The following is an 11,046-nucleotide window of genomic DNA, read 5'->3' as shown; positions in this document are numbered from 1 at the left end:
CCACAAGCAGGTAATGCGACCACGAAATGAATATATTCTATGCGGTTGGATGGTTAGTCTCCGAGTATGCGAATGCTCACAGCAAATGGATGATTTGTAATGTTTTTCTTATGTTTAAATTCTGGATAGCCGGTCATCGGGAGTGATTTACTTTTTCCCTAAACTACAGCAAATTGAATTCCAAACAGCCGACCGAGGGAGTATTGCTAAAACTGTGAGCTTATCTGAAATCTTTAATCGATTATCTGTGCATGACTAATGTGCATGTTTTGCGAAACGATCGAGAATAATATCTCGAATAAACAGTGACATTTTAGAATGAATCGCGCGAATGAGTGACAACAACATCTATATAGCTTCGCTTCCAGCAAACTCAAGTTTTGTAGATCGAATCACATATGAATTTTGTCTACTAAAGAATAACTCGGTCACTTTAACATTTACCCCTTAACTCTTTGCCTAATGTATTAGTAAATACCTCTGTTAATGTTACCGAGAAAATTGAACAAAGTAAAATTACGGCTCATTTAATGGATTTCCGATATAAGAAATGTCTGTGCGATAGGTTGGCGGCGCCAGTTTTTCGATTCACATCTTAAATTTTAATCTTAACCAGAGTCGAAAAATGTTTTTTTCGTTTACCAAAATCTGACGAAAATGACGAGCGAGCGATGCTACTTTCTAAACCACTAGAACATTACGAAACCGAAAATGAGACAATGGCCTACGACAAAGCATGCGGGTAAATTCAATTTCATTATTTCCTCCACACATTCGTTTTCGCTTCGAAATTGAGAACGACATTAGTCTCTTCGATATTGCACATAGCGCTGGCCAAACGAAAAGAAACTAGTAACGATATTTATTTGCCGTTGTTCGATTTGGGAGAATTACAAGCTAGCGATGATATTGGACGACTGAAGGGGCAGTGGTGTGCGTATTTCCTGTGTTTGCGGCGTTCTAGTTGCATTTTATGATGCACATTGCTATAATTTCATTTAATGAAAATAAAAATAAAAATCAAAATTACTGATTTGAAATTTAAACGAGATTGAATTTTCGTATTGTCATAGGAAAACGAAAGTCACTACTTCTGCTACTCGCTTCCATAAAATCGAAAGTGGAAGGGGCGTTGTCTATATTGTTTTGCTTTGTGTGAATTTAGTAACGAAGGAGGCAGCGAAAAGACGAAGGTGAATTCAGTGAATTTCATCGTTCATTGAATGGGTATGAGAATTTTAGGCCCTGATCTTAACACTGCAAGAGGTGAACCAGCTCAAAACTGAAAGCCTCTAAAATAAAGGTATAAAAAAAAATCTTAACACTATGAATATGATAAAGATGAGGAAACAATTGAATTAGTGCCAAATGTCATTTGATCGAGCTCGGTCGCTATGAAGTCGAGTTCTGGTAACTCTCTTAGATTTCAGATGGCGCGCATCTCAGGATTCTGGGGAATCCTGTTTAAATTTCGGAAATACAACTTCCCTGGATTTTGTTTGAATATTTCACAAGATTTTGGTATAATCCTTCTTAACACTTCGATGGAATCTTTATTCACATTTCAACGATTTTTTGCTTAGAATTCTTATGAAATTCTTCTTAGGATTTCGATGGTACTTATCTCAAGATTTTTATGGAATCCTAATCAGGATGCTTATGATCAGGATTTCGATAGATGTTGGTAGTATCCTTACAGGTATCCTTAGCAAGATTCTCCCGAAATAAGAGTTCCCGTGGAATATTGCTTCAGATGGAATTCTGCTGAAGAATACGATATGTTCAAGATTCTGATTGAATCATCCTCAGATTGCTAATGAAATCCTGTCCAATACTCTGATGAAAATTCTGATAAGTTCAGTATTTTGATGTAAATTTGTTTAAAGGGGACCTGACGAGTCCCTGCGAGGCTGGCGACACATACCCATGGACCAAGTGAACAGAAGACGATTTCATGATACAGCAAAGGACACCACGGTCATATACTGATTGTCTGTCGGCCTGCTCACGATTCTAACACCATAACCTTCAACATTGTAATGGAAGCCTACTCAAAATTTTGATGTTATCCATGAAATCCTGTTCAGCATTGGGATAGTATTTGGATCAGAATTGTGAATGGCAAGATTCATTACAATTTTGAATAGGCTTCTATTAGAATCACTAGCAGGATCTCCTCAAAATTCTGAGCAAATTTTCAAAACAACTCGACGTAGGGGTTAGGTATTCCTTACATAGAATGTGTATGCAAAATTTAAAATAAATCGGTTAAGTATTTTTTGAATGGCAGCTACCACCGCCAAATGTGTTTTTTTCAAGAGATGTTTTACAAAAATCTTCGTCACGGAGTCGCTTGTCGACAGTTTTGCTTTAAAAAATGTTATTGAAATGATATAATATAATGTACAAAAGTTTCGATCAATTCGCTTCACCCAAATTTCTAAAAAATTGCAAAGAAAGTGATTTTTTTCGCGCTGAAACCTTTACACCTCCCCCCCTCCCTCGTATCATCTGCGAGAAAAAATCTTTGACCACAAATTGTCAAAAAATCCGTAGCATTAGAGAAAAATCGGTAAATGTGGAAAACCGGGTCGGCAGCTACCGTTCACACGTTGCCACCAGGGATTCCACATTTACAGATTTTTCTGTTAAGTTACAGATATATTTAATGATTTTTGGTCACTGATGCATTTCCACAGATATCAAATTTTTGACAATTTGATGAAAATTTTACAGATTTTCTTCGATTTTTGGAAATTTTTCAACTTTCTACAGGTTTTTTTGGAAGTTTGAACTATATTTAATTACAACAACGTTTCTGTAAACTGTAAAGTACTTTTTTCATGATTGGCAATTAGGGTGATCCCCTTAAAAGTAATCAAAAGACGCACGGAGAGGAATGAGATTGCAGATTGTGACCACAGGGAAGTGTTCACCATTTGACGATCTTGTTATTAGTAAACAACTATTAAAACAACAACTCTGTGGTGGCACAGCGTCTTCTGTGGTCGAGCTTCGAGATTGTCAGTTGGCTTTGCTTAGTCTTTGTGCCCTGAGAGATAACTCTGGAATATTGCATTAAATTATTTCAATTTGAATGAAAATCTTCTATATATTGTTCATCTGCTTTAGCTAAAAACTATCTTTTGCAATATCTTGAAAAGTATTTCGCACTCAAGACATATGATTTTAAGGATTTATGTTTGAGCGTACAACTAGTGCCAATTTTTGTGCTGGATAGGAATTATCATCTAACTGGCACCAATATGGTGCTAGTTACTGATGAGGATAGTCCGACATGCTAAAAACTAAATTTAAGTTAGGTATTATGCCCTTCTGCACAAAAAATGGCCGAATTAACTGCACAGAAATTTTACCATACTGTAGACAGCATCTTTGGAATGTTCAATTCGATGGACTGTACCCATTGGATTTGGAAAAATTTGACTACTGCTTGGGCAGGGCAGTACAAAGGAAAAGAGAAATACCTACCATTATTTTCGAAGTGATCGATAGCATCGTAAGATCTATGGATTTGGCATTCGTTTTTTTTGGAATGCCTCGATCCAACAGTAATATAAACGTGCTGGAAAGATCCGCGTTGTTTTCAGATATTTACATGTGAAAGGCTCTATGTGTGGAGTGCGATATTAACGCCAGTGTCGACGGAAGGAACAACTTCAAACAATCGCTTCACCTGTTGGCCAAAAACGAAGAGTGTACCTTTAAAGAACGGATGAGTCAATTTATCTTCGTGCACAACCTCCTAGCAATAATGATCTTTAGATACATGTTTTTTATATGCTAATATTTTGTTGTGTATGTATATTTTTTCAGCGCAGCAATTTGCTGAAATACAGAAATCTGCCAGAAAGGATGTAGAACGCCCTTTTAAAGTACTGCTTAGTCGAATGGAAAGTATTAAAAATCCTGTAAAACTTTGAAAGACTTAATATAAATCACGTGCGCTTGCATTATTCTTCAGAAAATATTGAAGATCAGCGAGTTGGTTCCACAAGACAATACCTAGCTCAATGCTAATCCTATATCAACGTTGGAAGCAGCACCAATCGTCAATCTTCATTCCGTTATGTATCTGCTTTGTGATGTGCCGAGAGTAAAACAGATCACATCGACATAGAGAAAAAATGTCAGGCAAATTTCAAGCTATCTACATCGAGATAGGGAGATATCGAGACAGAGCAAATATCGAGATAGAGAATATCAAGATAGGGAAAGCTAACTTTGAACTTCAAGGATGAACAAATCTCAAATCATGCCATACTATGTTTAAACAGCAGTTGCTTGTTGCGTCATTTATTCAAACAGCCCAACCACTCAATCATTTTCATTCATTTCCAGTTTCATTGACCCCGTGACTATCTCTCTACTGGGGTAGACAACCCAAAACTACCAGGAATGTACTTCACACTGCTCATGTATGCTTAAAAATGCTAAACATGTCAACATTTAACCTACACTAGCCGCCAGAGAACAGATGCCAATCATTGCATCAAACGTTTAAAAACCTTTTTCAATATAGTTTGTTCAACAATAGATTAATTACTAGAGTGGCTCGAATATGATATTTTTCAGCACAGCACTTTTTGAGTTCCTTTTGTGATCCCAAATGCCTGTGCAAAGTTTGGGAGCAGTAGGTTGCTTCCCGGGTTTGCGCATTGCGTTCAAAGTTTGTATGGGATTTTATATGGGGAAATTATTTATTTTGCAATTACGTTAATAAAGATCACTATTTTACTCAATATGAAAAAAACAGCTTTATAAAACTATATTTCAAACCTTGGTTAATAACTTTGTCGAAAACGGTAACTAGCTACGGGTTTTCAAAAAAAAAGTTAAAACGATTTTCAAACTTATGGTGTAATCCAAATGCAGAAATTCATTATTTTTTCCAACACTGTCAGTACACCACCGACACTGATACTTTAAACGCAGAGACTTGGTACCTTTGCATGAAGTGTTCAGAATGAATTGCTGAATAACATAGACGTAGTCAGAAAATAAAAAGAAAACTGGGTGTGGCTTGCGTACTTCCCAGTTCTCTTTTTAGATAGTTTAGTATAACATAAGGAGCACATCTTCAACGCAGGTTTATACCGCCGAATTAAAAATTAATCTTACGTGTTTGAGTGCTACTATTTAAGGGCTCCAATGTTATCTCATTTGAAATGGTACAACGGTTTATAAGTTTAACATATTTTAAAACCTTATTTCTTAGCCGTTCAGTCAGAATTTAAAAACATGCATATTAGGGCATTGCAAAAAATTTTTTTTTGAATTCTCAAAGGCCCCCCTCTCATATTGTGACAAATGTCATAGTAAGCTCAAATGCCAATTTTCACATTATTTGGACAATTTTAGACCCCCGCCCACTTCGCTTGAAATTTTTTGAAATTGGTGCTGTGGGAAAATATGGAGAAAAAATATATTAAATGCTATAACTTTTGAATTAGCAATCAGAAAATTACAATTTTTTACCTCTTTTGAAAGGAAATAATCTAAGCATTTGAATGAAGATATATTGGTTTCTTGAAAAATACGGGAAAAAGGGGTACTGGGTCATTTTAGCCCCAAAATCCCCTATTTTTAATGATTTTTCTGTTCCGTGAGGCAAATCATACATATTTTATAGTTTTTCTATTGTGAAAAAATCTCAGAAATCGAACGGAAACCTTTTGACCTTAGTTCGAATACGAGAAGTTTGGGTTATAGGGCTTTTTGTCAGTCATATTAAATTTCATCATTTTCTCATGCATATATCTCTATTATTCTTCAATCAATTTTCATAAAATGTAACTTATTGAACGTGTAAAATTCTGAGGAATAAAACAAAAATAAAAACGTTAAAGATAAAATTCAGAAACATCAAACTTTTTGATATTTACTCTACAAATCTCATTTTTTTCATTATTTGCCCTAATACCTCAACTTCCTCTATTTTTCCAGGAATGAAACTTTTCTCATGTGATCCCTAAGCATATTTTACACTAAAAATAGTAAATTAAATAAGAATTTGGTTGTTAAATGGAGTTAATATGTGCGATTTTATGATAAAAATGTGAAATCGACACTATATATCAGATAATTTGATGTTCCTGAATTTTACCGGTAACGAATCTATTTTTGTTATAATTCTAAGGATTTTCCACGTTCAACAAGGTATAGTTTATGAAAATTGAGTGAATAATAATAGAGATATATTCACGAGAAAATGATGAAGTCTAATATGAAGGTCAAAAGGCCATTTAACCCCAACTTCTCGTATTCGGACTAAGGTCAAAAGGGTTCCGTTCGATTTCTGAGATTTTTTTACATTAGAAAAACGACAAAATATGTATGATTTGCATCACGGAGCAGATAAATCCTTAAAAATAGGGGATTTTGAGGACAAAATGACCCAGCACCCATCTTTCCCGTATTTTTCTAGAAACAAATATATCTCCATTCAAATACTAAGATTATTTCCTTTCAAAAGAGGTATAAATTTTAATTTTCTGATTGCTACTTCAAAAGTTATAGCATTTAATGTATTTTTTCTCCATATTTTCCCATAGTACCAATTTCAAAAAATTTCAAGTGAAGTGGGCGGGGGTCTAAAATTGTCCAAATGATGTGAAATTTGGCATCTGAGCTTACTTTGACATTTGTCACAATATGAGAGGGGGGGGGGCCTTTGAGAATTCAAAAAAAATTTTTTTTTGCAATGCCCTAATGCATATCCTTAGATTCCTTGAAGCCACGGAATTGTTTCTATTGACGTTTTCATTTGAGAATCTAGGAACGAAATCAGGCTAGTTACTTCAAACAAGCGTTTTTTGATGAAATTGAGTTTGGTTCACGCAAAACAGAGGTGATGTTGGCGAACCAGAAATATACTTCATACCAACGCGATTTCCAGACCTAAGTTAGTTTTTTTCCTCAAGCAAAAACAACACTTATATTTGCAGGTGTAAATCCTAAATATTGTGAATGCTACTTCCCACAACAAAGATTGTAGTATGATTCATATTTGGGTCTATCAAAATATTAAAAAAGTTCAGTCGTTGACATCTACAAGGACATTTTCTGACTACGTCTATGTTATTCATCAATTCATTCTGAACAATTCATTTAAGTCTCTGCGATGAATATATTCTCATTTATTCAAGTTTTTAATGTCGATGTTGGTGGTGCACCGGCAGTGTTGGAAAAAGTAATCAATTTCTGCATTTTGATTTTACCATCAGTTTTATAATCGCTATAACTATTTTTTTGAAAACTCGTAGCTAGTTACGGTCTTTGACAAAGTTGTTAACCAAGGTTTGAACTATAGTTTTTCGGAGCTGGTTTTTCATATTGAGTGAAATAGCGATCTTTATTGACGTAAATGCAAAGTAATTGATTTCCCCATATAAAATCCCATACAAACGTTGAACGTAATGCGCAAACCCGGGAAGCAACCAATCGCTTCCAAATTTTGCAGAGGCATTTGGCAGATTTATGCTTGGGCATAGCGAAACATCTTTCAATGTGCAACTCCTGGTAATCCTAAATTGTTTATTGATCAATACCGGCGCCGTTCAGGCCCTAACGTAGATCGCGGGAGGAAAGTGAAGGAATCAGGGTTGTTAACCCGATGGATTCAACGTTATCGTTTTAACGCGATATCGTTGAATCTATATTTTTTCCGTTAAATTCAATGGCGTTGATTTTTGCATTGATTTCAGCTATCATCGTCAACGCACATCGATGAGTGTAACGTTAACGTTATCGGAAATTTTGCGTTGATTTCCCTTTTAATTCTCCGAAAGTCGCGAAAAAGGCTTCGGAACAAATTATTTTTCTCCTATTTCGTTGAAAGTTGCAGCAACGCCCGATGGGTATTAGCTAGTATTCTATTAAACATGCAGTACATACACTCCAAAAAGTTGTTACTACAAGCTCATAATATAGTCAAGTAAAACAAAAGTTAGAGAAATTTAAAAATTGACGAATTTCGCGCTAAATCGAACAAATGTTGGAGGCACCGCCTCAGATTTGAATGAAACTTTCTGTACATGAGAACTTTGTCACAAAAAGCCACTTTGCATACTTTGTTTTTCCAAAAATGATCTAGACTGTCTTTTAAAAAGGGTCAAACTGTTTTTACCATTTTTCTCCAAATGACTCTTGTCTAAAAGTGACAAATCCTACAAAAAATGTTGTAGGAGTGGTTTTCACCAAATTAGAAAAATTTTTGAATAAAAATATTGAAAAAAATTCTTAATCGACTCCTGCACTGAAAAAAATCGTTTATAAAAATATAAAGTCGATTAAAAAAAACCCATCTTTGATTTGGATGAAAGTTTGTTCCCGACGTCAAAAATTCAAGTTGGGCACTTTGAAGAAAAAAAGGCATTTGAAAAAAAAAGTTTTCCTTGTCCAAACTGATTTTTGCAGTGTATTTTTATCTAAAACCAATGAAAGTCATAATCAGCTCAGAATCCAATTTTCCAATTGCTAGTTGCCTGATACATGCAAAAGGCATCAGTAACGAATTTGGAATTAACTCATAACGAACTTGAATGAAGTCTGGAAGACTGGAAGACTGAAATACTAGAAGACTTTTCATCTCAAAAATGATAAATTTTATGAAACGATTGACACACTTTTCTAAAATTTCTGTTTTGTCTGATGGCGCAGGAGTACAATACAAAAATAAGAAAAACTTCGCAAACTTGTGTAGATTACAGTCAAAGTATGAATTAAGCGCAGAATGGCATTTTTTTGCAACAACCCATGGAAAAGGACCCTGTGATGCTATTGGTGGCACTCTCAATCGAAAGTCAAAAAGAGCCAGTCTTGCTCGCGACTATGGAAATACCATAACAACTTCCCGAGAGTTATATAACTGGGCGGTGGAACAAACGGATAAAAATATCACAAAATTAAATTTCTGCTACATATCCACTGAACAGTACAACAAATGAAGTTATAATAAAATATTTGTTTAATAACATGAATTCTTTTCAATGGAATTCTTGAATAATAAATATATATATATTTTTATTAATCGAGAATCCCATTGAAAAGAGTTCATGCCATTAACCAAATATTCCATTATTATTTCTTAGTATATACTTAGCTGCTGAATTAGACAATATCTTCTCACAAACTGAGTTTTATTGGATTCTGAGAAGATTATGACTTTCATTGGTTTAGTTTTCGATAAAAATACACTGCAAAAAATCAGTTTGGACAAGGAAAAGTTTTTTTCAAAAAAACTTTTTTTCCTTCAAAATCACTCCTGCAACATTTTTTGTAGAATTTATAATTTTTAGAATATAGCCATTTGAAAAAAAAAATTGGTAAAAAAAGTTTGACCCTTTTCAAAAAAAACAGTCCAGATCATTTTTGAAAAAAACTAAATATGCAATGTGGCTTTTCGTGATAAAGTCTTCATGTACAGAGGTTTCATTAAAATCTGAGAGGGTGATGCCAACTCTGAATACGATTTAGCGCGGAATTCGTCAAATGCTTCAGAAACTAACCTCAGAATTTGTATTTCAAATATAATTAAATTATATCTTTTTCTATAAGCACTGCTGAATATAAAATTAAACTTCTTATGAATACACTACACCTGACGAAAAAAGGACGAAAACAGAAATCAACGCGAAAATTTACGATTACGCTAAAGTTGAATTCAACGCAGTGCGTTGACGATGACGATAAAATCAACGCCAAATTCAACGCCGATAATGGCGCTGAATTCATCGTTATCGGCGGTAAAGTTGAATTCAACGTTAACAACCCTGGAAGGAATGGTTAGTCCGATACATGCTTTTGCTAGAGGCCGTATATACTACTGCGCACTCCACAAGTATCACGGGAGGAGGATATTTTTGTTAGTAAGAGTATAGAAGTTGAATACTACTTCTTCTTTACCGACGCCAGAGAGGTGACTTCACTTCTGGACTAGATATCGATCCATAAACTCATGCACCGGGGACCAACGGCTTTACTTCTCTTCCGAAGGAAGACGTGACAACAGATTTTTTCACCTCAGAAAAATCTCAATGACCTTGTCTGGAATTGAAACCAGGCCAACTGGAATGAGTGGCGGTCACGCTTACCACTCAACCACCGGCGCCGTCTCAAATTATTCTTTTCATATAAGATCTTTTAAATAGCCCCAATACTAATTTATGTAATTGTATGCTCTTAAATTTGAGCAAAAATACGACATTTTCAAACAGCTGTAAAAAACAGAATGGGATTAATTAGGAATGTTTTTTTTTTCGAGGAACAGTGAGAGAACACTCCAAATGCTTTTCTCCTTTTAACGGATTTACCCGACATTGCCCGATAAGGTACTTTTTTTTACTAACGAATATGTGGGAAATTGAAAAAAAGTGAGCACTTTTATAAAACCTACCCAAAAATGACAAAGAAAAGCTAAAATTGACCCAAATCGATTGTAGTTGCTGGAGTTTGCTATGAAAAGCACAATTTTGATTTATATATTGACTCTGGGTAATTAGTTTTTTCAGCAATCTGAAAAAGTGAGGGATAATGGTTTTCAAGCTAATAAAATGTGTAAAAAAATCACTGATTTCAAATAATTGCATATCAAAAGAAAACTCTTCTTTTTAAGAAAAAACGTTAGAGTATGTTTCGAAGAACAATTTAAGTTGAATAACCATAAAATTAATATACTTTGTCAACAAGCATGGGATACAAGTGAGTTGGGACGTATGTGTCATTTTATTTTACTAAAAGTTAAGCGTATACCTTGGGTTTATAGACTAAATGTTGGAAGATTATTTATTCAAACATTTTCTCGTATAATATCAAATCACTATTCATATAGAAGCCATTTTTACCGCGTTAATATAATCGATTCTAATTTATGTGAATGTTTAGAATCCTATGAAGACATTGATCATATCATTTTACATTGTCCTTGATTTTCTGAAATAAGACTGAATTTTTTTTTTTCTGCCCTTTCTTCCGTAGGAAAGCCAATCTTTCATTCTGTTAGAGATTTACTAAGTAATTGAGATT

The sequence above is a fragment of the Topomyia yanbarensis genome, chromosome 2 (assembly GCF_030247195.1).
Source record: "Topomyia yanbarensis strain Yona2022 chromosome 2, ASM3024719v1, whole genome shotgun sequence".
Lineage (NCBI taxonomy): Eukaryota > Metazoa > Arthropoda > Insecta > Diptera > Culicidae > Topomyia > Topomyia yanbarensis.
The sequence above is the reverse complement of the archived record's forward strand: the minus strand, read 5'-3'. Positions refer to the sequence as shown.